Below are 24590 nucleotides of genomic sequence, written 5' to 3'. Positions count from 1 at the left end.
TTGTAGAGGATAATTTCCCTTTGCACTGCCAAGTATCTTGATAATTTGTGTGACAGAGTTACATGAGTGGGAATGGATAATGGCGCAGCAGTATGGTCCTGATATGTTTTGTGACTGGCAAAGCAGCAGCATGTAAAACTAGTTCTTTAGCTAGAACTTGTAGGGGAATCTTGTCATATGGATTGATTAGGAGATACTGAGAGGTGAAACTCGCTGCTGGCAAGTACCAGTTTACAGCAGAAAACACAACCAAGCATACAGATATGCACAGCGCTGAGCTGAGCACAGGCAAAAAGACGCTCAAGCGTCAGAATTTGATCCCTGCAACAACACTACAGCTGTAGATGTTGGTCTCTCACCACCAGCCATTTCAGTCTGCAACTCTCCTCTCATTCAGCAGCACTACAAAGACAGCCTCTTTCAACCTGTAAGTGAATAGGGAGATGTGTTTTATCAAACTACAAGAGCTATTTCATCCCTCCAACTGCTAACTAGACTATGCCATGTTGCCTTTCCAGACTCCAAGCAGCCTGGGATACAGTCCCCCACCACATCTGAAACACAAGTACTGTTTTCCACCCCCAGATCCTGGTTCAGGCCTTGAGCTGCTGCAGCATCCCCAACAATAAATGATAAGTCAGACGTCTCTCTCTGAGGTGAAGTTCCCCATGGCAGCTCTCGGAGCAGCCCAGGAAGAGGGATGCAATGCTTTGGTGCCCTTCCCAGTCCTCCCTCTCTCCTTAGCCTAATTCAGCCCAGAGGCTTTGCTGCAGATGCGAGAGTTTCATGACTCCAAACACCCACAGCAGCAGTTAACATCTCCCTTCTCCTGCTGAAATGCTTCCAGTGTCCCAAACTGCTGTACACCATATCTGAGTACAATGTCTCTCACAGTTGCAAGTTGGGCATCCCCCAACACTGAGCCACCCTTCTGCCTCTACCGGGCAAAGACCTCCACAAATGCAAGACTCTTATCCTCACCCTTTACCCCATCTAACATGCACCTACACTGTCACTTTCACCACCAGCAGCATAAACTGTCTAGTGGCATCCCTAACAGAGATAAGACAGAATAAGAAACAGTGGAGTTTTGTCTCTGCTAGTACGTAGAGCAGTGCTGGCAGACAGGCACTTCAAGGGCTCAGAGACCCACAGAAGGAAAAAAAGCTTTTTAATTTAAGCACAGGTATATTCCTTTCTGGGAATTTTTCTGGGAAGGTTAAACCAAATTTTGTCCTCAACTGAATTCTAAATAATACTGGTGAATGGCAAAACTTCTGTATCTCCAGCCTGTTGTACGTCAACACAGATACAGGCAAAGATCTCTCAAACCATGCAAAATACAGGTGGCCGATACTTGGGAAGAGGAGTACTGCTAAATTTACAAGTGAAGTGAGAGTCTAAGTTACAGGAAACCAGTTTTTCTTTCCTGACTTAAAAGTTACTTAAAAGCAGGAGTACTTGATCCTGAAGACTACCTACCTTGAACGAGTAAGGCAGACAATGAACCAAACAGGTCCATACGGTATTTTTGCTCTTCATTTTTGAAAGACTTCACACAATTTCAGTACTGCCATCCAAAAATGCAGACTTCGCCTTGGATTCAGTTACTAACTAACACAAAGGCTAGCTTATCCCCACACTGGATTCAAATTTGATAGCGTGGTTGCGCTGGCCGGATCCCCAAAGGAGGATGGCATGAGTAATGCAGAAGTAACAAGCAAAACTAGAAGAAGAGCTGTTTAAAATGAAGAGGCAACAGAAGCAACCAATATAGCAGAATCATAGAGGTGGCATGACAGCAAATAGTACCAATTTTAAAAAATGCATTGTTAGTCACAGACAATAAGCCTCTCTTTCTTGCCACACAGAATTCCAGCCATTTTTCAAAATTCCACTGGCATAAATATAAAGGAAAAGCTCCAACTATAAACTATCACTGAACGCTGCTGAACTCTGGTTCCTGCTTTTTTTTCCATGAATGCACTGTAAGTCAGCATTCCAAGACCAACAAATGTCTCCAAACCCAAGCTATTCCCAAACAGTACATGTACCACGATATCATCCAAGATAATGGCAAAACTATGTATGAAGCCATTCTCCAATAACACCACATAAAAAGAGGAAGGGAGAGCACCAACAAAACATGCTGACCTGCACAAATGAGGTCTTGGGTTTAAACAAGACAACAAAAAGTTTCAATAAAACAACCAGAGCAAGAAGATTATTCTATTTCTGAACAGAAAAAACCAATATCCAAGTCAGCTCTCAGTCATGCCAGCTGAAATTCAATATAGCCATTAGTGAGACTTGGGTATCTCCTTGGGACTCAGAAGTTTAGATTTGGTTTTAAGCTCTGTCACTGACTGTGGAGCAGTCTTCCAAACCTGGGGTATCAGCTTACCCACTTCTACTTGAGGTAAGAATTTACAGGGTCTTTGAAAATCCCACTCCAGCAGTAAATACTATGATCATCCCCAATAAACCTTCAGAGAAGGAGCTGAGCGCAGCTTGTTATGTCCCAAGGAACTAAAAGGTTTCATGGAGGCTCTTGTCCAACTCTGCTCTTCCATGGAAAAGCACTGCGGGACCCTCCCAGCAGAGCAGCTGGCTTTCCTTCCTGGAACCTGGCTTTCCCTGCTTTGGAAAGCCAGCTGCTGCCTCAGTTTCCCTGGCATTAGAGACAGAATCCCGTCTTTTACCTTTGCAGAAGTTTAAAATGGGAAACTGCTTACCTGATGTAGAGAAAGGAAGGCAAATGCCCACCTCCTGAGGATGAAGCAAATGCTTTTGGCTCAAGGATAACATGCCAAAAATATCCATGCTGTTGAGAACCCTCAGTCATCCAGCAGGTGGTTTTCATTTTCTCCTCTATAAAAGTCACTCAAGCAAAACCGTACTTTCCAACTCTCTCTCATTTCACCTGGACGTGAGCACTCAAGTCCCACAGTACACAAATGTACCAGCCTCTCCAATTCTTACCATTGATAAGCTGCTGATAAGCTAACAGAATCAATAGTGACCAGGGCAGGATAAAAGGTGTTGTATGACACCACAGTAAACACAGAGTTAAGTAGAAGCATTCTACATTCAAATAGAAATAGATTCCCATTTTGAAATTCTCATCTATGAGCCTTCAGAACAAACTTAATTTTGAATGTAATTGCTTATTGATCTTTCCTCTTTGGGGAAAATCCCAAACCAAACGTTGTTAGTACATCCAACAAATTCAGGATTAACCTTCAAGCAATGAAATAATTCTATGAATCAATAGGTCACTTCTCTTAACACAGTTAATAAAGGAAGGAAGGAACACTGGAATGAGGCAAAAGCTAACGTCAAGCAGCGGAGATTTGAAAACTTCACCCAAACAGCAAGCAATAGTCTGGGTGAGCCTTCTATCTTGAGTCTTAGGAACGTGACGTTTGATTTCTCCATGACCATATATAAAAATCTCTTTGAAGAACAAAGGAGGTTACAGTGCATCCTTCTGTAGATGGTGCAGACACTCCTAACACCATCGAGTAAGGAATAATAGTTCAGAAACTTATATTTAGTAATTATCCCCAGGTCTCAATACACTACTGTTATAATTGTGAGGCTGGTGGTTGCTGTAAGCATTCCCCAAGTCTTTCCCTGTGAAGCTGCTTCCTACACAGCTGGTGCAGCCCTTACTGGTGTGGGGGCTTGTCCTAGTGCAGGTGCAGGATTTGCCTTTTGACACTTCACAAGGTTCCTGTCAGCCCAGTTCTCCAGTCTGGCCAGGGATCCCAAACACCAGCCCTCCCCTGCAGCAAACCAACAGATCCCCCCCAGTTCAGAATCACAGAACCATCGAGTCATTTAGGTTGGAAAAGACCTTGAAGATCATTAAGTCCAACCGTTAACCCAGCACTGCCAAGCCCACCACTAAACCATGTCCCCAAGCACCACATCCATGTGTCTTTTAAACACCTCCAGGGATGGTGATGCCACCACCTCCCTGGGCAGCCTGTTCCAATGTCTGACCACCCTTTTGGTGAAGAAGTTTTTCCTAATGTCCAACCTAAACCTCCCCTGGCACAACTTGAGGCTGCCTCCGACTGGGTCCTGTCGCTTGTTACATGGGAGAAGAGATCAATCCCCAGCTCCTTACAGCCTCCTTCCAGGTAGTTGTAGCGGGCAGTAAGATCCACCCTGAGCCCCCTCCTCTCCAGGTGAACACCCCCAGTTCTCTCAGACGCTTCTCATAGGACTCGTGCCCCAGCCCTGCTCTGGTGTCTGGACACGCTGCAGCCCCTCGGTGTCCCCCGTGCAGCGAGGGGCCCAGCACCAAACACAGGATTCGACGTGTGGCCCCACAGTGCCCAGTGCAGGGGGACGGTCCCTGCACTGGTCCTGCTGGCCATGCTGGGTCAGACCCAAGCTTGGTGTGCTCTCTAAATTTACTGAAGCTGCATTCACTCCCATCATCCAGTTTGTTTGATCAGCACATTAAACAATGCTGCTGACCACAACACTGTCCTCTTAGGAATGCCACCAGCAACTGGACTTTGTACATGCTCACCATGACAGTGTATAGTGTGCTGCTCCGAAGAAACAGCTTTGACTGGTCAATACAACGCATGGCTCCATATAATGCTCATCAGTGCAATATACTCTAGCACATGGCCATTCGTTCCTCTAGTCAGTGACAAGATTATTGTGGTATCCATTTAGCAAATACGAAAATAGTCTTTTATGGCATAGCTTAAACAAGATGAGCTGCCACTTGGGGAAAAAAACGCTACAAATAATCATGTCCATTTTATCTCCAAAACAGCTAATTCTCCCAGTTAGTAGCTCATCACCTGTGGTACATTTAAGCCCATAATTTACTTGAGATACCCTACCCTCTTGATGCTACATATCTTCACCAGGATTCCTATTCACCATTATAATGTTACCTTTACTTCCCTTCCAGCATTTCAAACATTTTAAAGTCACACTCAGGTATTCCATGTCTTACCAGTTGCATCACATCAACCTCTCTATCCAGTCCAAACACAACCCAATTTTAGAAAAACAGTGCATCACCACTTTAGCTTCTTATTATAGAACAAAGTGAGGTCATTCTAGGCCAAAAGGATGTCATCCACAAACTGTACTATCTATATTCTGTATCAAAGCTTTATTCTGTATCAGATCTCCTAAAGCTAATTAACTCAGTTGGGATTTTTAAGCCCAGTTCTTTGTTCTCTAATTTTAATAAAGCTGTTCACGTCTTAATATGAAAGTGACAAACCCAGCTGCAGCCTCTATGGTAGACCTGCTCTACACAAAATGCAGAGCCACTCTTCACACAGCACCACCGTGGATGTGACTGTGCTCTGTGGGACGCCAGGCTTCCCAAGCCTGGGCTGGGGACTGTTGCGCTGATCTGCCAGCAACTGCTAAGCTAGCTAGATTCACATCAGTTTATGTGTGCGTAGGCTGTAAGCACAACATACACATATTCAAGGTATTGCCAAAAAAGCTGTCCCAAGTCCTATGGCCAGGTAGCTGGCTCACTGTCAGGTGTGCATGGGAAAACCTCCTAGGAAGAAAATGCTCCTTTGGGAAATTATGTATAGGCAAACTATCTGTTAATAAAGGAATTCCCCAAGAAGTAGAAAGTTTGAAAGCACCACCCATATCAACAATATATACCCAGTGTGGATCCCGCTCCTCATGAGAAGAATGAGTCTATTTGAAAATATGCTAAATAATGCTAAATAATGCCTGGAGATTATAAATGAAAGTATGCAGAGTGCTAAGACCTCACAGACAAATCAAGTTACTCTCTTCTGAATTTGAGTTCAGTCATACCAATTCAAAGGCAGATTCTACCACAATGTAAGCATCTTTTAATATTTAACCTGAATTACTGACCTCAATTAGCTTCTAAGGGCAGTCCCATCAATAGGTGAGAACTTCCATTCACCTGTTTGAGGTCTGTCTTTCAGCAGTGTCGGACAGGAATATGCTCTCTGAACTCAATTCTGCTCATCCTCCCCAATAAGAAGAATTATGCTTTTCACAAGGTATAGGGCATAAAATGTGAGCCAGGTGGTGTGTAATGCAACCTCCCTTCTGTGGAACAGCCACTTAAAGAACAAAACAAATCTATGCTGGAAGCTGTGCTACTCAAGATGTTCACCAGTTACCTGGGAAAGGTAACACCACAAAATAACGTTTCTGATTATTAAAGCAGTGACACCAAAAGTTAATTGTAGAACTTGTACATGGAGTGCAAAATACAGAGTTATTAGGACATACTGGCAGCTGAAAAATAATACAGGGGGGAAAGCACAGCAAGACATACACAGATGCATTGTGCAATGACAGTGTGTCATTACCTACACACTCAGAAAAGAGATATTAAATTCAATGCAGAGAGTTCTCTAAAAGGCACTTATTGTTAGAAAAGGCACAGAAGCAAAACATGATACCACGGCACAAAGCCACAACATGTCTACACGAAAAATATTCTCCTAATAGAGGAGATAGGGGGATCAAATAAAATTGGCAGGTAATGGTTCAAATGAACAGAAGCCCTCCAAAGTACCAAACTCTCTAAGTTAGGCAGAAGACACTGCTACTAGAGAAGTTTGGAAAGCATTAAAGACGTGAAGGTAGGAGAGATCCCTGGATGGCTGCTGAATAGTGTCCTGGGAAGTCTAATCTAACACTGCAGCATGCTGGGGGGTGTATGGGAGGCAGGAGGGCATTACCAGAGGGCTGTTCATATACACTTTCCTTATGTCACCTCCTGGCTAATGTCAAAGACAGCTTACCAAACCAAGCAGCCCTTTACTAGAACTCAGGACGGACCATTTTTTTTGTTCTTGTAACTACATAATTCAGTGTATATAGCCTGTACCACAGTTAAAGCCAAGCTTCATCACATAATGGTTTCTAGTTGTAGCCACTACAGTTCAGCAGCTCTTCCATATTAAGCAAGGAAAGAAAGACTAGGGATATTTTATTATTATTATTATTAATGCAGATTTCTTTAAAAATGAAGAAAGGGCAGCTTGAGACAGAGGACTCTGGGTTTACAAGGCGCATTACATCTGATGAACAGCTGTGAATCAGCCTGCATGGCAAAGAGTCAAGAATACAAGTGCTTAGCTTCTATAATGCTTTTTAGTTCTATAGATACGGACAACCAATAACCTGTAGGAGACACTGCTGGCTTTTCTCCATCACTTCCCCCCACAAATGCCACAGGCTTATTCTTTACACAGGAACAAACATTAAGGCATCCTAAACATGTGGTATTAAAAAATACGTGGTATTAAAAAGCCCGGTCAAGAAACAGGTATTTGGGTTTTAGTGCCTATCAAATTTCTTTCACTATAAGCAATCGTGAATTAGCCTGGAGACAGAAAGAGAGCGCATCTGCTCACTGCAGTGCTAGCAAGAAGTTCCTAATAACAATGCAGATGTTTCCAAATAGAAAGTGGATGGGATGCCCAGATGTCTTTCATTGTCATATTTTTCCAAGCAGCCTGACAAACTCCAGATGTAAAAAAATAAATATGAATGATGAGTCTGTCTCGCCAGTAAAAATAAAAAGCATGTTTGACAAAAGAGCAAACGAAGCAGATCTGCAGAGGTCAGAGCTTTGTCGGCCTTTGCCCAATTAAGTGAGTGTATAATCAGCCACCGAAACACTCCACGGCGTTACACGAACTGAACTGCTGGTCTCCCGAATAGTAGATTCTTTTAATTGATTTATCCCACTTTGTGTTCCTATTAAAGAGCAGCTGTTAACTAAAGGAAGACTTCCTTTTTCTTCTAGTAGTAAATGTTCTGGGCATCAGAAACGTGGAACCTTTGAAGTACTAGAAGTAATGAAAATATATTGTTACTTATTCCTGGCAGGGAAAACTCTGCAAACTGATTAAGAAAAAGGACTTGAAATAAACCAAGAATCAACTTTGTGAAAGCAAATTGAGAAATACCATTAAAATACCAAAGCACAGACCCAAATGCATCTGTTTGCAAATTCATTTGCAATTACTGTTAAAAAAACCCCATTGAGTTGGCTGTGGGAGAACCTGAGCAGAACCCAGTGGTATGGTAGTGCCATTTCAAGGACTGTTAAGGACAAACTATTTACAACAGTTATCACAATGGGTTATATGGATCCTGGATACTCACTGAGTGTTGGTTAAAACAGAGCATTTAAAAAAATATTAGGCAATAAATTATTTTGTGACCTGGATTTCTGTTGCTAGCACAGATCTCAAAAAGAAATCCAGGACTTTCACTGAAAAGCAACAAAACCTATGATGCTATCAGTTATATAATTAGTGATAATATTAATTATATTTTTTTCGTAGGCCACAGAGCCCAATGAGCTACCCTTTCATTGTAAGATATTTTTCAGGGATTTTCAAAACAGCTTTGGACGCAGATCAAATTAAAGCAACAAACAGAATTACTCTCAGTCTAGAAGTACCAGCTGAATTTTCCAGAAATAGGGCAAACAGCTTCGGTGAACAACATAGGAAGCCTAAACCAGGTAACCTATCGAGACAAAACAACGCATACGAATGAAATGGCATTAGGAAAATTAACAAGCATACTCTTATCTGACACTCAGAATTTGGAGCAGCTGAGTAACAACATTGCTCCACATGAAAGGGGTCATGCGTGCAAATTGAGCAACAATGAGGTTTTTTTACAATCTGGAGAAAATCAAGTGAATGACATTTGACTCCGAAAAGTACAAGGGTGCAAAGGAGCAAGTATCTTGGACTTAACCCATCCGGAAATGTTCAACAACATGATTTTTAAGTTAAGTTTGAGATACTCACTCTGTCTTGTGAGAAAACCTGGAAGATCAGAATGCAGTGTCACTTAACCTGAAAATTGTTCTGCACAAGGCATGAGGGTTTTTCAGAGCTTCCTACTCCCTACAGGCTGGTGCTGCCCAGCTCGCTTTGCTCAGGCATTGCTGTTGGAGGCAGCAGTACCCAGCTCTGCCCCGTATGATGCTCTCGAACAGCACACCATGTGCATCATGGCTTGGCCAGCTGGTGCATACCATTTTCAAGTAGGCTGTGGTATGCATACCACAGTTTGTATACATCGTTTAGACAATAAAAAGCTCCAGCTTTACTCCGAGATTGCTTCCTAAATAACTAATCTTGGGAAAAAAGAAAAAAAAAAGCGCTATAGCCTTCCTTTCTGCCCTAAGCAAGTGAAAAAAACCCACAAAGAATCTTTATCATCAACCCACAGATTTTCAAAGTCAAATGAATATCTACGTCCAAAAATGGCAGAAGCACAAGACACTAATTTCTAGCTGGAGCTGGACTCGGGAAGTCCAAGACCTATGTGAAAAATAAATCATTAAAGACAAAAAGTATCAAGCACTAAATGCATTCTATATTATGAGAAAGGTAACATGGATGTGATCTGAAAGAGGCATTTATGATGTCTTTCCAACTGCTTTCAGTTGTGAAAATCATAGGTTCTCAAGTTCTCAATAAAACAAAATTGTTACCGTCACAATTTTTTTCACAAACCAACAATCTTTCCCTATTTGACAAACTAATTTCTTAACAACTTACAGTTCGAAAACATTTTAATAATGTTGCAACCACATCATTTATTCAAGCTTCTCCTGTAAACTGGCTTCTCTGGAACTGTTTCTTGCCTTATTCCCGATGAGCTTTCCAGGGTAACTCCTCTCATATTAAAACAGGACCGTAGATGCCCCAGGCGCCCCGCTCAGTGGTTAGAAGATAACAGTCCCAGGCAGCAAGACAAACAACAGATCCACCCCTGAAGCCAATGAGCTGAGGGATCTAACTACCTGTTACTGCTATGAAAAAAGAGTGAGCAAGCAGGCTCCATGCTGCTGTCTAAAGGAGCAGGGGAGAGACAAGAAGGCAGGCTTTCCTGCTGCCAGAAAGGTTTGTCGGTTGGTTTAGGTTTTCTGCTTTTTAAGGGGCACAACCACCTCAAACCCACAGCCTCGTTAGGGCCAGCTGTTCTTGGAAATTTTAATTTTTTAAAAAATTAAAATAAAATATTTTTAGAGGCCAACCAGGACTGCAATATTTGGTAGAGAAGTCCGCAACCATCCCCAGTGGTTCTGCTCAAGCTGCTTTCAGAGCTCTGAAGGAACATCCTCAACAGCTTCTTCTCTTCCCCAGTGTCCCCTCTAACTGACATGATCCAGTATACCCCTTTCCTACCCCAGCAGAGCTGCTGGGAGAGGCAGGAGGCAATACGACTCAGGGTCCCACCACTTGGGACAATGCTGGACAAACCCTTTGATTCGGAGAAAATTCGCTCCCGGCACTCCTGTTGTGGACAAGAGCCGTAGGTGCATGCCAGGCAGTAATCTGGCCAGCTGGCCATGGTAGCTGGGTGGTGAGTGCTCCCACAGACCTGGTCCAAGGTGAGCCCTGGAGGCAGCTCATTCCCATTTGGTCCATTGTTGCCAGCAGGAATGGTGGACTGCAGAAACCAGCATCCTAAAAACTGCAGACTTTCAGTACCCGCATGTGTGGACCATCTCCAATATAGGCACACTGCTTTGCAGCGCTACTGAAACACATTCAAGAGGAGACTGAGTGTAATGGAGCAGAGTATATACTGAATTAGTAAATTATTACAACAATAACCTTCATATGAAAGGAAGAAAACACACCCAAAAACTTCAGGCCCAGAGGATTAATGAGATGCTCCAGGGCAGGAAACAGCTGCAAACCTGTCACTGACTGCCACATCACTCTTTGGCGTTGATGAATAGTTAATAGAGTCACTATTACCTGTTACCTTAATGTTGCTAACAGATACAGTGCTGAGGAAAGAAAAGTGCAACTACAATCTTTCCTGGAACTTGAGAACACTTTCTGATGTTTTCTCTTACCATCAAATCTACAAGCAATCAGATTGTACTGCTGTCTCCAACACGCTCTTTAACATACAGGCGACACTAATTCAGACCACTGACTTTAATTCTGTAAGGCAGCTTCATTAACACAGGACCATGGCAAGTTGTGATCCTTTTTAGCATAGCTGCTCCATGATTCACAGGCCTTTACAAAGACACAAGCAGAGGATCTTCTGCTGTCTGTTAGGAAAAAAGCAGCAAACAACCCTGAAGCTTTATTCAGGAAAAATCTGTGATTCTGTTCTGTTCCTGCAGCAAATAAAAAGTTATTTAAAGGGCCAGAACCCATGTTTAGCAATAGCTGACCAGTTCCCAAGTAGAAACAAAGACACCAGAGCAGCTGCCTGCACATTACAGTGAAGAAACACAGTGGATGCAGGCTCTCGAATTCACCAGTGGGTCTACAGAGCTGTTTTAAGTGCATGAGTAGATGCACCACCTCACCCTCAGATAGCTAGGCTTTAATAGGCAGCATATAACAGGCTGCCTGGGGAGGTGGTGGAATCACCATCCCTGGAGGTGTTAAAAAAATTTGTAGACATGGTGCTCAGGGACATGGTTTAGTGGTGGATTTCACAGTGTTGGGTTAATGGTTGGACTTTATGATCTTAAAGGTCTTTTCCAACCTAAATGAGTCTATGAGTTCTGTAAAGTTTCTGGAAAAAGAAGCATGAGGGAAGCAGGAAGAGCACGCAAAGGTGTATAAAAGGTCTGGTTTAGATTAAGATGTTTTTAAGATCTGACCAAGATCTTTTCAGCATTGTGTCTATCCCAGCACAGACCTGAGATGACAGTGCCTCAGAGAAGCACTCACACCCCATTGCTCCCTGTCCTCCATGGAGGGTGTGAGTGCATGAACCCAATTTTTTCAGGTGCCTAGGTTCACATTTAGGCACCCCATGCAGAAACATGGGAGGAGGAAAATGTTACTGTTTCTTGCCACCCAATGGACAGAGTCCCTTACCATTAACAAAAGAAAGGAGAGCTTTTACCTACTGATTCAAGTCACGAGCCCAGCATAAGCAAATATTCAAGTATGAGAAAGGCCTCTGAAGTGCAATGCCTGCTGAGTCCCACACAGTCCTTTTTCCCTGACTTACAGAAAAGCAGAGAGGAAAGGCCAGGACAGAAAACTGCATATCAACTCTACTTTCATTAGCCTTACAAGTCATTTAGTTAATCCACTCTGGTCTGGGATAAACCTGCTCTCTGGCACACACATCACTCATGTTTTCAGATGAAGCAGCCTGCTTGTGATCTGGCTGGAGTTCAGACTCCAAGGATACACCAGAGAGGCACCCGACCCGTTACTTGCATGTCTCCTCCAGACATGTCCTCAGACTTTTCCAGGGAATGTTTAAAAAGAAGGCACCGCCAGTCATGCTGCAAAGGAAAACGCACAAACAAAAAGCTTTCCTTGGCTACTCCTAAAGGTACAAGTCAGCAAAGCTCTTCATCACTCACTGGGTTTTCTTCCCAAACCACACAGTATTTGACAGTCTAACCCAGATTTCCCACAGGTCAGCCTCTCCCTTTCATTATGGCAGGAGAAGTCAGCTTCCCTGAGATAGCAATTCGCTCTCTTTCAACCCAAATTGCAGACTCAAGACTTGTGTGCCTTTTAATAACCTCCAGAATCCTAACTATCTTGACAATCTTATCCCATGTTATTAGAATACTCGAAACAATTATTAAGCAAGGCGTATCTGGCAAAAAAAGCCCACTGTTTTCATAGCAACAACAGCTGGGTCATGCTGTACTCTGTGGTGTTTTACTATTGCATTTTGGAAAGATTTATGTGCTTCTGTAACCCAGAAATGGATCTGAAGAAACTTGGTCTGCTGGGAGCACAATTAACTGCAAGGATGATGTTCTCACGTTAGTCATTTCCATGTGCATTCCTATCAGCTCCAGTTGCCCAATACTGTGTCATCCCACGTAAGACAAACAAGGTAAGTTTACTCTTATCATCTATGCAGCACTTTAGAGGGACAAACGGAAGCATGCTGTGAGCCCCAGGGGACATCTTGGTGCAATACATGCAGTTACGGCAAGAGTCACCAGGCAGGAACCCCACAAGACCCTTGCAGAGGAAATGTACCATGGCAAGGAGGAGCACAGCCTGCCAGCCAGTCTCTGCAAGCATCCGAATCACTCATTGGAAGTACAAAAGACCACTTTTCCTTCTTCTTTATTATAAACCTGGGATGACCACATTGTACCCAGAAATTTTCAAAGCTAGGAACTGAATTAAGTTGCCTAGTTCCCCCTCGGTTTGGATTCTTACCTATTCCTGCATTTCTGAAAATCTTTCTAAATATACACTGAGCTACAAGCCCATTAAAACCAGGCGTCTCACAGTAGGGAATAATGCCCAAACTGCTTAAAATTCAGGAGAAGAAAATCCAGCAACAGGCATATGGCCTGAAAATCAGCATTTTATATTATGACACAAATGGCTACATTTTAATTCATTTTCCCACCAAAGACATAGGTTAAGAAAGTCAACTGTGGAACAGAGACTGACTGAAAGAGAAGCATTTCTTTCAGTGAGAGTCCCTCAGTGCTCTCATAATATCACATTTCAGTACTAAATTTGTATGATGCGCATGTAAAACACATAAACAAGTACCAGCCCCCGCAAACTGTGGGAGGATTCATTTCCTCATGTTCCTGACCTCTAATTCACATAAATTCATCATGATAAGGCAGCTCTTCTGCTTTCCATTAGTGGAACAGCTGGAGATGAGCGGAGCTGGGGCAAGGCAGAGGGCTGGCCAGAGCTCACAGGAGGCATCACCCTTCCATGCACTGCCAGGTGCCACCACACTGGTCCCTCTGCTCTCATCGCTACCAGCCAGCTTCACAGCATTTTTAACCACCTCACATGCAGCTTTCTTACAGAACTCAGTGGCAGAAACAAGTACTTCTTGCCTCAGCCAGGAAGCTCAGTTCTACAATGCTGACCCGCACTTTTGACAGTTGTTTACTTATATTAACTTTATTCCTCCCTTCAAAGCTTCTCCTGGCCTCCCACCTCAAACAACAGGAACAAAACTAGCAGCAGAGAGGAAATCTCGGCAAGAGCCGTTTATTCTTTCACTACATGTATAGTTGACACTATGAATCTCATTCGGGGAATCACACTGCTCTGAAAAGCATCATCTCCAGCAAGTTAGCTGCTCAGAGCTGACACGAAGCACATGGGAACAGCTCCTTACAGAATATTTCAAAATCTCTGCTAGCCATTGAAATTTTTCTACTTCCTATGTAATTCGGGGGCATAAGGAATTTTTGTTGGGAAAGTGTATAAGCCTTGGAATGGCTGCAAGTCGCATGTACTGATCTTCATCCACTTTTTGTTCAATTTTCCCTTCATACAGATTTCTGTGTGTTTTACTACTCTGGCTTTGGGTGCCTGCAGTTGGAATCAAGCCTTTATCCTTGGTTTTATTTAAGAATATTTTTCCCTTTGTTATTGCCAAGAATTGAAGACGACTTAAACAGATGGATGTCCCTACTCCCATCATCAGGAGGTAAGCGCAACCTCCCTGACACAGACCAAGTGCATAAGTCACTTTCTAGTGCTTTTTGATCCATTCCTGCTACAGTTTTTTTCTTTCTTAAAAAAAATTTTACAAGCTTTCTCTCAGCTATGAAGTCTGGGTTTTCTTTTACTCATACACGTTTCAGTGCAAACAGGATAAAGCCTGTACAGCAGAAACTACGGATCTTATATTTACATTTAATTTTATAATTATCTGGCTCCCATGAAGAAACTCTTTCCCCAAGTGCTGCATCACTCTGAACCTTAGCTTCATTACCACAGCCTCACCGATGAGCAGTGCAGCAGGTGTGAAGCGGTGCACTTCATTAATACAATTTATTAGATGCATTGAAATTATATTCAAGGTACATGTTACTAACACTTACAACTCATTTTAACAGCAGGGATGAGTATCTGTAGCAAACATGTTCTTCTGTTCCTAGCTTTGCCCCAGACCTCCTGTTTGATCACAGCAGATTATGTTCTCTGCTTGTTGACAGCGTACACTTTTCAGCCCTGTTGTCTCACGTGTCCAGTTATGATTCATGGAAATGCATTTTTTCTATATTAACTCAACCTTTCATGCAGAGCAATTGTTAAATCAACTGTGAAAAAACAAAGACGGGTAGTGAATCTGCCAAGAAACACCCAGATACCTCATTGCCTCCTGAACGTCTGGACGCAGTGATCATGACTGTTCAAAAAGTTTTTACTGGATGAGAGGTAATGGACATTAGTTGGAACAAGGGAAATTCCAATTAGTTGGGGGGGTGGGGAAACCATCATAACAAGGGTAATCAAACACTGAAAGAGGGGCTCAGAAAGGCTGTGGGATCTCCATCCTTGGAAATATTGAAAACAACTGCTGAGTTACCATGCTTTGATTTTACAAAACAATGAGCCATAGAGGCCACACAGATAGCTGCACAAAGGCGACTGAGAGACATCTCAGAACACAGTGTCTAATTCACAGTCTACAGGCAAGCACCTTAATTCTTCTACATTCACATCCCAGATTTTCGAAGTTCATCTAAGGGAAGAATTGGGTTGGTTTTATTTTTTGAAGGGGAATGTAAATAACTGCATACAGGAAGACACTAGCATTCCTTATGGAGCTCTGGCAACTAATTGCTAAATTGCACTACCCAGCACATGTGTGAAAATACATGATACCGAGTTGACTTGAACTGGGAGGAAAAACACCTCACTAAGCCAACTCCATACCCAACTGTCCAGTCTCCCTGTATGGCTCTGGTGACAGGTATCAGTAAAAAAAGAGAGGAGAGACAGGAAATACTAACCCAAAGACACTTGCCAAATACAAGACAAATCCCAAACTCCACTTGAGGTCAAGTGGGCCAAGCCCAGCCTTGAGCTCTGAGGGCAAAGACAGCAGATCTGAAACGAAACCATCGGCTAGCGCTCCATACAAAAGCTGACAGAGGACAGGCATCCCAGGCCGTGCTGACCAGGGGGCATTCTGGGTTGAGACCAAAGCCACAGTGGCTCTGTAGAATCCAATAATACACGCAGGCAGCTTCTTGTATCCCACAGTTGTACTGACTGACATGGATACACAAGCAAGGGAGGTTAAATCTAGTTCAGGTTATGCCTAACCAGGCTGAGAGCACTGCGGTGCAAAGGCACACTCCAACCCTTGGAGAGGGCTGTAATTCCATTACACTCAGAGATATTACTCATCTACTTCCATTTCTAGAAGTGCTTGATGGTTTTCTCATTATGTTTCCTCCCACTTCTCCTCCTCTTCAGATCCCTTCTCTTTTCCCTCCATGTATTGTAAAAAAAAACAGTACTCATTTTCCTTTGTACCATGCCGTGCTGTTCCTGTTTGTGAAGTACTTTGCTGACTACCTTTCTTTCGATTAAGCAAAGTGTTACCTGAAAAAGCAAGACAAAACCTAACTCCACACACCAATATTCCATCAAGAACTTCAATGAATCCTATTAAGTTTCACTTTTATAGAAGATGGCTGATTTAAAAGCAAAAGCTCCAGCAGCTCTGGATAAAAGAGGCAGGATGTCTTTAGATGAGTACATGCACAGGTTATCGCCATCAACAAAACTTACACAAGAATGCCTATGTTGTAAGAGAGCATGTGACAAAACGTGGTGTACTAAGTCTCCACAGAAATCAGTTCCGTCTTCCCTGTCATTACTGATGCACGAACTTGTGTGGTGTGCTGAGCAGTATCTAAAATATCCTCCGTCAGAACACAGGTCATGAGAAATTCTGCTGAGAAAAAGTTCAGGCACCTCCTGGCATGACGACGTCTCTAAGAAACACTAATGTGCCTGGGGAAGTGCCGAGGGAGGTCTTCAAAGCAGGCAATAGTCTTCCCATTCTTCTACCTCTATTCCAGGGTTTCATTCCCAGGCAACCAGGAGCAATTCCCAAATCATTTCTTCCTCCTACATGTTTCCCACCTGGGACAAAGACATTCGAACCCAGTGCCATGGCAACCCCATCAGCCACACAAGCACTTTGGTTCTTTAGGGAAAATGAAAATTCTGAAAGGAAGCTGGGAGATAAAGGCTCCTATTCCTTGTTTCCCACTGTTAGGAAGTAATTACAGAAATACTTTAATCTGAAGTGCTCTCTGGGTGAATAGTTTGTCATTTAAAAAAAAAAAAGCTATGATGTGAAGAGGGAGATAAAACAGGAAAACTTTGAGTAACTTAACATTCTGTGTAACCTCCAAGCTTAAGGTTGGTTGTCATCATTATACTATACGAAACAAAAGTGCATGGAAAGAAATAATAAGTGAATGAACAGGAGGAAAGATAAATCAAACTCTTCATGATCAGCTCAAGCAGAATATGATCCAAAACCTGCCGCATCAGCCCACTGACGTAAATCTGAGCCTCCTCACTGACTCCAGTGGACTTGGAACAAGCTTCTATGCTTCTGAGAAATACAATTTGGATTTTATTTTACCACACTCCTGAGCCTGATTCAGTAGAGCTTGCAAAGAAGGCCTCCTGGGTATAAATTTGATCCTGACCTCTACAGTTCTTTGCCTGTTTCTATTGTTTCTTGAATGCTTTCAAGGAATAAGGTTAATGATCCCACATCTTGGTGATGTCTGTCAGATTATTGACAAAGGAGAACAGATCCTTTTCATCCTGTCCAGACAGACTGATATCATCACTATACTTACAAACCCTTCCAACTCAGGCTCATTGAGACAGCATTTCTTTCCGCTCCTCAGCGAAAAAGCTGTTTTGGTGATAAAATCTTAAAGATTCATTTAAATGATGTTTTAACATGACAGTCTTATACATTCTTCTAGTTTTAGCTTTGTATGTGTAGCTTGTTTGCTCTCTGTCCCCCAGACCCTTTGCCCTCAATATGTGGTCTTTTGATTTTTGTTTCTTTTTGCCCTTAAGAGTAAGTATTTTTTCTTTAGCAGACCTTATTTGGGAATAACACTCATGACGTGAACACTGATGGTGAGTACCTGTAGTACTCAAGTGAAATGAGAAGCACAGATGTTCAGTGTCTTTAGGATCAAGACTACATTACCAGGGAAGTCAAGCTTACAAAATGTCATCCCAGGGCAATCTAATATGGAAAAGCCATTAGGAGACAGTGGTGCATATTTACACCCATGAAGAACTCTAGAGATCATCCTGCTCTATGATAGGATTCCCAGACTACACCTAACCAGATGCTCATCCCAGATGTTTAAAAACAAACATCCAGTGTCTTAAAAAAAAAAAAAAAGTGGCCTCAAAAGCTGTATGACTACCTCCTCCTTGCTTGGCACAGTGTTCTTACTGAGCATCGACACACAGCAAGCAGAGCATTTTCTGCTCCCCAGATGAGTGACCGTATAAAGTAGACAAATGCTATAGCTATGCTTAGTGGCATCCTGCAAACTGCTGCCCCACAAGGTATGTCTGCATTAGCAGGGGATGCCAAGTCACAGAGCTTTTCACAGTAGAGCAACTACTTAAAATATTTTCAGAAATAGTGTAAAGCCTTGCATAAATTACCTTGATACAGGACCAGACATGGACAACACTAAAGTAGCAGTACTTCAGAAAAGGGTTATTCTCTAAGGAGCTCTCTCATTCCAGTGTAACAATAACCATTTGGTAGGTTAAACATGGCAACCCCTCAAAGCTCAAACTAGGAGTTCCCCCCCTTTCATACTACCAGATTAACGGATGGTCAGAGGCTGTTGGCAGTGGAAAGAATACCTCCCTACTCCCTCTGTGCACCCATCACCTTTTCTAAAGCTGAAAAGATTCATTAGGATTACTGGGTTGCTAAGTCCTTGCTGTCCATAAATGCATTTCTGGGTTGTGTTTCTCTTCCAGCACAAGCCAAGCAAAAGCACGCTGCATTAACTGGGAATTTCAAGGAAATCTGAGTGCCACCTATTCTCTATATTCCTATCAAGCCTAACAAGGTCTCCTGTAGCCTGAGCAGCCTGTCCCAACTCATCGTCACTTGCTGTAAGCACATACCTGTTCATTCATTCTTTCCTCCCAGGTTCATGACGGTTGATTCCACCTCACTTCTGAGCACAGATATCAGCTCTCAATCATTTTCTCAAACTCAGACAAAAATTAGGACAGTATACATTATTTTGAAAATCTGGTACGAGTATTGTCATTCCAGGTCACTATTACATTAAACATTATGAGCTGACTAGTTTTCACATGGTTTTCTGCATGATTCCTGTCTGACCCAGTTCTTCACAAGGAAGAATATTCAAGAGTCTTTTCTGTTCCCAGCGAAGAAATCCACTTGACGTTCGTTGATGCTGCGTCACATCCTACTACATTTAAGTGGTTTTCAATAGCTGGGACTTCCCAGGGGAGGCCTTGGCTACCATCCTGCAGGAGAGGAAGAGCTTCCTCTGTCCAGAACTAACCCGAGCTCAGCACTTCAAACCAGCAAACAGGCTTACGCCGTGCAATGGGGACCACACATACCGATTAGACTGACGCTTTTAGAAATTATTTTAACATTAACAAGTCAAGACCTACTACTTCTTGCAGGTCCCTGCATTGTCTCACGTTAGCAGAAGAAAAATCAGGTTCCAAGAAATACAGTAAAACCAAGCATCCTTTGAATTAGCAGATAGATTACCCATGAAACACAAATAATCACTCCTGCTACCAGTCTGTCAAAATATGGAAAACTATCTGTATTTCCCCAATTCCAGAGTGAAGGCATTGGCATTTTTGAGCCTAAAACAACTACCAAATGTTCAGGGCCATTTATATGCAACAGATCATATTCACAACAGAATGACTGAAAAGAGTAAGGTATAAAAAGGCAGTAATTAATGAAGGGTTCCTTCAAAAAGTCTAAATTGGGTGCACACACAAAAAAACCAAATGCCCACTAGTTCAAAGGATATATGTACCCTCTCTTTAAAGGCTCAGCTGCTGGTATATATTTCCAGCTCCTTAACTTGAGGGATGATGAAATAAAAAAAATAAAAAGCAAGAAAGAAAAAAAAAAAAAGCAGCATGTGTTATCTTATCGTTTCACTTTTCTTTCTGAAATACTCCCATTTCTTCCCATCTTCTGCTAAGAGTGCTGAGGGGCTCTTCCCTGTGGTTAATCAAAAAGGTTAAGCTCCCCCTCCCCAAACCAAAACCTTAAAAAAAAAAAAAAGGCTGCATAAGCATTTCAGTGTTTCAGTGTGTGAAGATGCAGAAGCTCCCCAGCACTCCTCCTAGCACAGGCATGTAGAGGGAAGGAAAACCAAAGGCTATCCATACATGTTAACGGATTTATCATCCTACAGCATTCCTCAAATAAATGAGGCAGGATTTCCCACCTGATTTCTTGAGTGTTTCATATAACGCACTTCTAAGGAAACCAATCTCTACACAAAGCAGATGATGAAAACAACAGGGTGGTGCATGCCACTCCCTGAAGAGGCTGTAGATAGACATGGATACCATAAATAGGGATCAGCACAGGGTGCTGCTTCAGGGCTAGGGTTAGGGTGCTGCAGAAGTGGAAAGGTTAAACCCACATGATCCAGTAGCATGAGGCATCCTAGTATCTTCTCCAGAAACCCAGATTTCTGGTTCCCACCTTTCTAAGAAAGCTTGCTGAAACTGTGTCACAAATAACTGCACTACAGAAAAACAGGACAGGGGAGTAGATAGATCATACACGCGTGCTTATTTCTATGAGAACACAGCACCTGAACCAATAAATGCTTTGCTGCATTGCAATTTGTGCTGAAACCTTGCTCTTCAGATGGTAGGTTTTTTGGCTTAGAGCTCCTATGCTCATTCCACCTGAATGAAAAAATCCAACAAATTCCCAAATGTTATAAAATCCTGCAGGAATACCATATGTCCCATGAGACTGAGAGCTTCTTCCGTATAGCTGGAGTTGGACTCTTGCATGACAATAGCATCTTATAAAACCGACTTCTTGTTAAGAGAACACAGCGCAGCATGTCCTACTTCTTTGTGGAGGAGGGCTTTTACACATCTCCCAGTTTTTACAACAACTTCACTGACAACAATGTTAAGTACTTTTTTATCTTAATGTCTAGTTCCTTGAGTCATCTGTCATTTATTACTGAAACCTTGGATTGTTGTCTGCATCAGCTGAACTTCTAAACCGCCAGCAGACTGTACTCCGCATTTCTGCCTCTGCCCTGGGCATGTGGGGTGGGGAGCAGGGGCAGAGAAGATAAAGATTTTCATGCATCTTTATGTTGCAGACTACTTAACCACTGCAAACTGTTTTACAGTGGTTTAATTGCCAGATCTATTTCCTGAACTGAAATGTGTGCAGAAGCTTTAAATTGTCAAAAGCAAGTAAGAGAGATTTCCTGTGAACATGAGTAATGCTTACCATTTATTTAGTTAGAAAAGCCATAACATTAACCCATCGCACAGGCCATACATATTCCTCATAAGGATAATAGTACAATAAAGATCATGATTTACCCAGCTGGGAGGAGTCAGTAACTGGGGCTCAGTCAACATTAACAGAAGGTGCTAAAAGCAAAGAAATCACTTCAGCTGAAAAGTTCCTGAAAAAAACAGGAGGGAAAATTAGCCAGCCTCCATCTAACTTTTTTCCTTGAAAAACAGGAAAGATCAGAAAGTCTTCCAGTTTTCACAATGCACTGGCAAAAAGAGACCTTTAGACACATCTGAAAATTAAGACCAATGGAAGCTCATCTCTAGAAGAAAACTCATCTAACATGTTTTAAGAAACCTCCTCAGGAGAAAGTTCAAGATACCAACAGTAGCTGCAACATCTACAGCACTCTCACAAAAGCGTAGGCATGCCACACTCTCATCTGTGCCAGGATCAGCTGACATTCTTACACGTGGGCTGTTGAGAGGTTCTCTGGCCACTTTTAAACTGAAAATGAGCTGTATAGAAAAAAGCAGTTTGTCTAGTACATCGAACCGTTTGGCAAGGCAATAATCAAGAGGATTTTTTTCTATAATGTCCATTGGAAACAAGGTTAAAAATCTTCTGTAAAGACAAACTTTAATAAGATTTGCACGTTTGTTTTAGCTCAACAGGCACAGATATGGACATGCAAGCACCACTCGCCTGATCTTGTAAATGACCTTACAGATTAGCAAAACCAAGATAGCGCCAGAATACATAAACATGGAAGCAAAAAATCCCATACAATATTTTTCTATTTTGTAGTAGCAATTATTTCACGTTAGGTAAGGTTTTATCCAAGAATATAAGCTTTTGGGACGAATGGTCTGGGTGTCTTACAGGAATAGAACTCAGTTAAAATGTGGCTGCAATCTAGGAATCATAAACCACCCCTCTTTTCCTACCACAAGAAGCTGCATGGTCTATAGGACTGGACCATACCTTGTCATCACCAGGCACCTTCAGCTAGGTATGGTTTTGCATATGAGTTATCCAGAAATCTATGGCGATGACTCTAGGAAGTTTAAATTAAAAACATATGCACCAGTTAGTTGTAAGCGCAGTGGTACAAAAGCGGGTGAAGTTTTCCTTGAATATGCATTTAAAATTATGAAAGAACATGGAGGGAGGAGAACTAGCTTGCAGATGATAGACAATACTACTAATAATAAAGCAACAGGCCTGGGTTGGGTTCCTTAATTGTCAGATTTTGTATCACAGAAGTTGAAATATAGAGATGTTTCATATGAACATGTATGTGATACATCAGTAAAAACACCTACGAGAGCATACCATGGACACAGACTGCTGGACTGCACCACAGCCAAAGGCTGTGGTTGGTAAGCCAGGATCTGCACAGCCCAGCTCTCAAGAGCACTGTCTGGGCTTCAGAGCACTCCCAGGAACATCACACTACACTCAGCTGTGTCAGGACAAGACTGGCAAGCCTTGTAATCAAGTGGCAGACACAAGCACCTCTCTTCTCTCATGCCCTCCACTTCCATTTAAAATAAAAAGCTGTATCTTTCTCAGCGCTATATGGGATGCAGCAAATTCCCTTCATCTGTCTGTGTTTGATCAAGTTCTGGTTCCCTGCATGATGCTCCTTTCTCATGGAATGCCCTCAAGGCATCCATATCCACCTTTCTGGTTCTCGGTTCCACTTGCCAAGACGACCTGTATTATGTACTGCATAGATCTTTTCCAGACAAATGCTAAAATAACAGTGCACAGCATCACAGAAACAGGTCCCCTCTGCCAAAAAGATGGAAATAAAGTAGTCTACAAGAAACCAGCCTTTTTGGTCTGAACTTCTTGATAGACAAGAAATGAGCTACAGACACATGGCTTTGACACTAACAAAAAGTTACTTTTTGTAAGTTACAAAAAGGTAGCTAGCTCCTGTTCCCAAGTGCTCCCTCTAACCAAATGAGGATGGGAAGATGCTGAAGAGAAGACCCTCAAAGGACTGGCCAAATCCCAAACAACATTCAATGATTCTGAGGTAGGACTCATCATTCAGGTGTTACTGTCTCATTAATCTTCAAGTATGATGATGTGCTTTTTAGAAATATAATTTGTCTCAGCTGTTGCGTGCTCCTGCCAACCTTCCCCAAGTCATACCTACCTGAGATTTGCAAAGGCTTCCATGGATTCAAACTATGTACATGTCAGCACATGAAAACCTGTAAGAGATGCTGAATTGACCAAAGCAGACCCAGAAGGTCCATTATCAAGCATGCACTGTGCCCAACCATGGTCTGAGTCTGCCAGCCCAGCTGACAAAGTGGTTCAATGCAGAAACATAGTGCTGAGCCACTGCCGCTACCGCAAAGGCTTATTTAGCACTGTCCAGTCGATCACACAACTGAGATGCACAAGCTAGATTTGAATGACCTTGTTGGTGTACCAAAAGCAAAGTACCTTTGGCAGCACAGGTCTTGGAGAAGAGCCAGTCAATGAGCCTGGGTGGTTCAGACAAGATTCCAAAATCACATCAAATAATTTAAGTCTGTGAGGACTAGCAAAGGAGGACTGCTTGATTCCTCTCTGTTTAATATTAGTCTCTAACTCTACTTCTCTGTATTGTATGCAGTAGTTCTTCTCAAACCCCTTTAAGTTCCAAGAACGTGGGAACAGAAAGAAAGAACAGAAATATGAGAAGCTGAGAGATGCTGAAAAAAGGCAGAGAGCACTGAAGGGGAATGGAGCCACCTCTTTCATCCTCAGCCCACGGCATCAAAAACCTCAACATTCACTACGCAATGTGTTAGCTTGCCAGGATTTGTGTAATATTAAAAGGGGGGGGGGGGGGGGGGGGGGGGGGGGGCAGGGATGTACATGCAAATGGATTCAACTACACAATAATTATTCTCAGATGGACCAACCACATTATCTTGAAGATCAAAGGGAATCCCTGGATAAGTCAAAACACAACTGCCTTCAAACTGTGTTAATTGCAACCAGTAGAAGCAGGTAAACAGTGTCAGTCATTGGCACAATTAAACTATTACTCAGAAAGAAATAGGACCCAATCTTCACATAAAAGTTGTATGGGCAGGTGAGCCTTAGTAACAACTTAAAACATTGAAGTCATATGAGTATTTCCATCAACATCTCATGTTCCACAATATCTTATCAACATCAGATTCCCACCGGGGACTCAGTGGGACGGGGGCCAAGGCCATGCTGAACTCGGGGTACAGCCC

General features: G+C 42.5%; 1 protein-coding gene across 2 annotated transcripts in view; it reads right to left on the bottom strand.

Moving 5' to 3' along the window:
• Positions 1 to 24590, bottom strand: part of ADAMTS3 (ADAM metallopeptidase with thrombospondin type 1 motif 3) — a 134808-nt gene that overhangs the window by 61889 nt on the left and 48329 nt on the right. The window lies entirely within an intron of this gene.

This window comes from Falco biarmicus, chromosome 1, assembly GCF_023638135.1.
Source record: "Falco biarmicus isolate bFalBia1 chromosome 1, bFalBia1.pri, whole genome shotgun sequence".
NCBI lineage: Eukaryota > Metazoa > Chordata > Aves > Falconiformes > Falconidae > Falco > Falco biarmicus.
The sequence above is the reverse complement of the archived record's forward strand: the minus strand, read 5'-3'. Positions and strand labels throughout refer to the sequence as shown.